General features: G+C 36.6%; 1 protein-coding gene across 1 annotated transcript in view; it reads left to right on the top strand.

Moving 5' to 3' along the window:
• The first annotated feature begins 1,638 nt into the window (after positions 1–1,638).
• Positions 1,639–6,126, top strand: part of jing (AE binding protein 2 jing) — a 231,404-nt gene continuing 226,916 nt past the window's right edge. The window contains exon 1 of the mRNA XM_036374569.2: positions 1,639–2,008. The gene's annotated coding sequence lies outside the window, so the exon portion shown is untranslated. The remainder of the gene's footprint in view (positions 2,009–6,126) is intronic.

Genomic DNA, 6,126 nt, shown 5'->3' with positions numbered 1-6,126 from the left:
GATATTAGATCTTCATTTAATTTAGACTATAATTTAGCGATTACAAATATGTTTTCGACAGTATTTTAGTTTTCGAAGATATTTTACAAACTTCTATTCCACAATATAGTACTTGTCATAGATTTAAATCAACTATTTTCAATAGAAAATCAAAATCAAATATATAAGATATATCATAAAATTTCGTATTTCCATCTATGGCTTGTTGGTTGGTTAGTTGGGAGGGGCAGGAGCGCTTTACCAATTTTTCTTACACATCGTGGTTATTGCAACGAAGTCTTCAATATAACTACTGTTACTAAACAAAACAGCGTACTTATTATTTTCCCTAACTTTGTATACCATGAATAGGCAGTCCCTCAGTTTTTAAAATATCGAAGCTGCTTATTCGTCGGAAATGCGGATATCAGACCACTATAGCATATAGCTGTCATACAAACTGAACGATCAATATGGAGTTCTTATGCGGAAAACTTTTTTATCTCACAAGACATCTTCACGAAATTCGGCATGTATTATTGTTTAAGGCAACGGTATAATTTAACAAACAAATCATTCAGATCGTATCATTGCAACATACATACAGCTGCCACGCAAGCCCAACGATCAATATCAAGTTCTTGTATGGAAACCTTTGTATTTGTGAGGGTTATTATAGCTTCGGTGTAACCGAAGTCAATATTTTTCATGTTATTTAATACCGTCGATCATGATAGTACTGTAGGACTCTTAAAAATATTGTCTTAAGTCAGCTGCAGAGATACAGTCATATCACAAGTTGGCAGAAATTCGAAATTTCTAATGAATTTGCCCACGACATTAACGCTTAGTTCTTCAAACGATCCAGCATTGATACCCAACTAGGGGTTGTCACCTTACACTCCAAATAACTGTTTATTAAATGGCATGTGTAGCTAAAATCCTGAAACGGAAGTCCCTCACTACGATGACCAGCTTCAGTACTTCTAATAACGGGCATATCACGAATACACCTTCGCATTTGGTCACAATATACTACTCCAGTAGCGTAAACAAGCCGGTTTCTCGTTAATAAAACTAAACTAACCACCAAAATCAAAATTTAAAACAGTTCAACCAGAGAACATAAATGATCTCTGGTTCAAAAACTTCATTCATCATTAATAAATAAAACACACAGGGAGCTCATCAAAACTTTAATTTATGCTGTTAACTCACACACAGATGGCGCTAAACACCGTGCGGAAGCCGAATCACTTGTCAACATTGCCATTTCCACTTTGCATTAAACTTACTCAAATTTTCATTAAACCAAAAAGTAGCATTAATACAGTGCAAAGTAAACAAGAGCACGAAGAGAGTAAGTGCTGCGCTCAACAAAACAATTGGCAACGAGTTAGCAAAAACAAAATTAATAAAAAAAAAACAACTGCAAACACACTGAGTCGTGCAAAGAAGTATACGCAGAGAGCGATAACAACAGCAGAGCTTTGCACTGGAAGAAGGTAAAAGTCGAAAGCAAACATACAACCGGCCAGTTACGCTCACACTCATCGAAAACGCTCACACTCATCGAAAACGCTCGCGAGTTCACCGTCAAATGTCAGCCAATGCAACGATAACACAGCGACTGTCGGCAGCAGAGAGTGCAATAGCAGCGCAGCGCTGACAGCATTGTAACGTTGCAAAAGCGCGGTTGGCTGGGTCAGTTCGTCGTCTCGTTTCGTGTGGTTAGGAGTCGAATTGAATCGAATTGGATTGGCAAGCATTGAATAGAGTGTTGTGCGAATTTGTACGGATTAATGCATAGAATAAAGTGGATGTTTGAGCCAAAATTGTTTAATTAAACGGTGCATTCACCGGAAAACAGAAAGTTTGTGGAAAAAGTGAAGCTTCGACAGCAACGCCAAATGGTGTGCGAAAACTGTGTATGCGTGAAAGCGAAATGAAGTGCAAGTGAATTGGCGAACAGCGAGTGCTGCTAGCGGAGAGAAGTTGATGCCAGCGGAGGTGGAGTGCGACGAACAAGGTAATGTGTAAGAATTTCGGTATTTCGCGGTGAGATTTATTGTAGTAAGTGGTTGCAAATATTTGGTGCTTTGGTGGCATGCTTAAAGTGTGAGTATATTAGTGCGTTTGTGATATCATAATGATTGTTTGTGGTGGTTACATGAAGCCTTGAAGGCTTGAATTGTAATAATCAATATTGCTGTATTTAGTTTAAGCAATAAAAGTTGCTAATAAAATTATAAATAATTAAAAAGTTAGTCCAAGCGTCTAAATGCGAAAAAGTTAGAGTTCGCAGCAAAAATGTATACATAAATAAATACATATGTGCACATATATTCACAATACACACCACACACACACACACACACATATGTAGCAATGTAAATATGTTTGTATATAAATTACTGACCTGCAGCGACAAAAACTTCCTTGCTGGTATACATAAAAGTTCGCGTGTTGCTAACAAAATAAGCATCCTTGTTTTTGTTATTGTGACTTTAGCTCGCTATATGCTGCACATTCTCGCTACTTGTGGCATGCATTTAAGTTGTTCTGCTGTGTGTCGTTGCACTTCCATGCTTGTGAGTTAAAAAGATACAACAACAATAATGCGGGTTATATAGGAAGTGAAACGTTAGTACGAAGCACAACGCAAAAATATTAAAAAAAACAACAAATAAGCAAATGCCAATAAGTAAGGCAATGACAGTGAAATGTTTGTTGGCGAGTTAGTTCCTCTACTTCGTGTGCAACACGGCAGCAAGCAACCTGTCACAAAGGTACTACAATAATACAACAATATAAGTGTGTGAGCACAGTTGTTGCTGACAAGCGGATGGCAGTAGAACTTAAGCAGCGGAAAACAGCTGAGATGAGGCGGAGAAGTTGAAGTGAAAATGCTATTAGAACAAACGAAGACATAAATAAATATGTACGTAAGGATATGTGGGTAGCAAATAGTAAATAGTTGGTGTGGAAGGATTGATACAGACAGCATAAGTGAATAAGTGCATAAGGGACGTCTTATACAGGCAAAGCAGACCATGCAAAGAGCATGTGCAAATGTGTGACTTTGTAGCGTACAAAAAAGTAATTTAGAAGTTTGAAATGGAAAAAAAATATGAGGACAAATGGCATAAATGGCAAGTAGATGGACTTCCGAAATGGTTAGAAAAAAAAAAAAAATATATATATATATATGTATGCATGTGCTTATGTACATACTTGTATATACTATATATTCTTATATTTTATAGGGTCTCCAACGTTTTCTTCTGGGTGTTACAAACTTCGTGATTTTCATATAATATCTCAAGACCATAACTAACAAGGGACTAAAATAGCCAGAAGTTTAATATTTCTTGCGCAGGAAGGGAAAGCGCGGCTGGAAGCAGAAATTATTTTTTAAATAAATTATTTTTTTAATATTATATCAACTCGTAACTCACATCTTTAAGACAAATATATTCTGCAACGTTCAAACAAACGTTCAAAAAACTTTGCATAATTAGTAATACATTCCATATTGAAATCTGAAAGCTAAGGAAATGAGAAAAATAAGAAAAAAAACACGTTCAAAAGCTTGTCTTGAGAATGTTGGCAAAGTGATAAAGAAGCAATAAAAACAAAAGATATGCAAAAATACCAACAGAACGAGGAGTGCAAAAACCACAAGTCAAGCAAAACAAAACAAAACATAAGAAACAAAAAATAAAAACAAACAGCAAAAACTTGCACAGCTGCTTTTTGCCAATACACTGCACACATACACGCTTACGCGAATACAAAATAAAAAAAAAACATATGGCTAACAAATATAACAACAAACAAGTAGTATTTGCGGTATAAAGAAAACACAAGTCGCCAAAGAAGCTCACACACAAAGCAAAATGTAAACATAAACTAACGAAATAAAACATGGCAAACGCAACAAGAATAAAGCCAAAAGCAAAGCCAAAGAAAAATAAAAATAACACATATGTATATATGTATATGTATATATTTATATGTGTGTTTTTGGTTACTTTGCAAAATAAAAGGACCCTAAAAACAAGCCGCCAAACAAAGTTTGACTGTAGCCAACTTGCTTGAGCACACTCGAATGAGAAGAAACAAATACAAAGAGCGCACGCAATTTTGACAAAGAGAGTAAGTAGCTAACGTTGCGCTGGCGTTTATAAATAGCACGCAAATGGCAATGCCCTTCTATTTCTGACTTCCCTATTGGAGAAAAAGACAAACAAACAAAAAATTATTATTATATTAGCGTCCGAGCGGTGGGCAGCGCGTACAACACAAGATGCGATAAATATGCAATACATAGTGTAATAACAACAACGCCAACCAATGAAGAGACAACAAATACGCAAGAATCAGTTGCATCACTCGTCGGCAGCAAGCGTAGTGCATAGCGTCGCTGCGCACGACGACAAGGCGAATCAAGCGAGCAACAAGACGTATACGTAATATTTATTTGTATTTGTTGTGTGTGTGTGTGTGTAGGTGTGCTTTTGTGTTGGGGAAGACGCATCTTGGCAAACTTCTCTAATAAAAGCACGTGTTGCCTACAAATATTACATTTACGAGTAAGTCAAGACGACTGCCAGCGCAAGCTAAGCGTTGTCATTGGAGAGAGAAAAATGAGCAAAGAGAGCGAGTGGGCAAACACAAACATGAGTCTACAAATCATGGAATGAAGTTACTTTGGCGAGCATGCAATATTTTTGAGTGGGTTGCACGCCAAAAGTGAGAACCAACGCAAGCTAAACGTGAAAAGTAAAAAAACAGCTCATAAAAAAAAAAGTTAAAAATGCTAATACGATGTGGTAATAGTTTGACGAACAACTTGCATGTGTGTGCGTCTCTAGTAGAAGCGTAAAAGCTATCAGCAAGCAAATCATAGTCATTCACGGGTCGGGCTGGCGTTTGGTGTAGCTTGTCACCAAGAGCTTGTCACCGCTCTTCCTCGTTTGATATTTATGCTATGAGATGATATCAAGTGTTTAGCCGATTGTGATAAGAAAACCTGCATGGAATGTGCATGTGCTGTACTCATAGTAGGTAGTTATGCTCATAAACCTAAGCCGGTGGGGTAAATATCAAGAAGTGCTGTTATTGCATTACGGTATAAGCAGTCGAAGGTATATGATATACTTTCTCAGAAGTTCGGCTAATTTGCTCGAACGAATTTCACATTCGTCTGCTGGTTTTTTTCAGTTATTAAACTGACAACAAATATTTTAGGGTTAATTTTAATATATTTGAACCGAAGTACAGATATTAACGAACATTTTTATACGAGGCTCGCTTTTGAAAATAACAATTTATATTTTATTGATAATTACATTTTATTATTAATTATATTTTATTATTATTATGAAGTCAGCTGTTTAATCTAGTAAAATATCTTAATCCAACTCAGCCAAAAAAGTTAAAGAGTTGACTAAAAAGTGACGTTTGCAGCAGAAATGAATTCCTAAACCCTATATAAATTAAAAAATATTCATACATAGGAATATTGATATGCTTCTATATAGAAAACACGCAGAACAATATGGCACACTGTAAATAAATAAAATAATCAAAAAACCAAAGCAAGAAAGAAAGACGAGTAAGAAACCGCTTTGATTGCATATTTATCAGCATTTGTTTTGTTTATATGTTGTTGCTTTTGTTATTATTATTTTATTGTTGTACTGTATTTGTTGCTCTGCTGCAGTCGCAACCATCGTGTTCGTAGCCGGTCGCTCATCGTTCTCCATCATCGCCAACGCCTCGCAAGCCATTCGTGCGTTCCATGCTTTGACGAGCTGGTTAGTAAAAGTGTTCGTTCGCGCGCTCGTAAGCTTCTTTTTTCGTTGATTCTTGCTATACGAGTACAACGCACTCGACATGTGCGCTAAACGAACTCGAACGACCATGCATTCGTTGGTGGCGCTCGTCAAACGCTGACGCTGACGTGGACGTGGACGTTGACGCTAACTGCGGTTGGTTGTTTGGTTTTTGGCGCTTTTTCGTTTGATTTCAATGTATATGTGTTTTTTATTTTCCGACGTTGCCAGTAGTCGTATATAGTTTTTAGGGTAAAAATTAAAAGATTGAAAAGAAACAGTGAGAGATTGTTATCGCTTCTATCTT

This window comes from Bactrocera oleae, chromosome 4 (assembly GCF_042242935.1).
Source record: "Bactrocera oleae isolate idBacOlea1 chromosome 4, idBacOlea1, whole genome shotgun sequence".
In the NCBI taxonomy this organism is placed as follows: Eukaryota; Metazoa; Arthropoda; class Insecta; order Diptera; family Tephritidae; genus Bactrocera; species Bactrocera oleae.
Note: the sequence above shows the minus strand (reverse complement) of the source record. Positions and strands in the feature narration are given on the sequence as shown.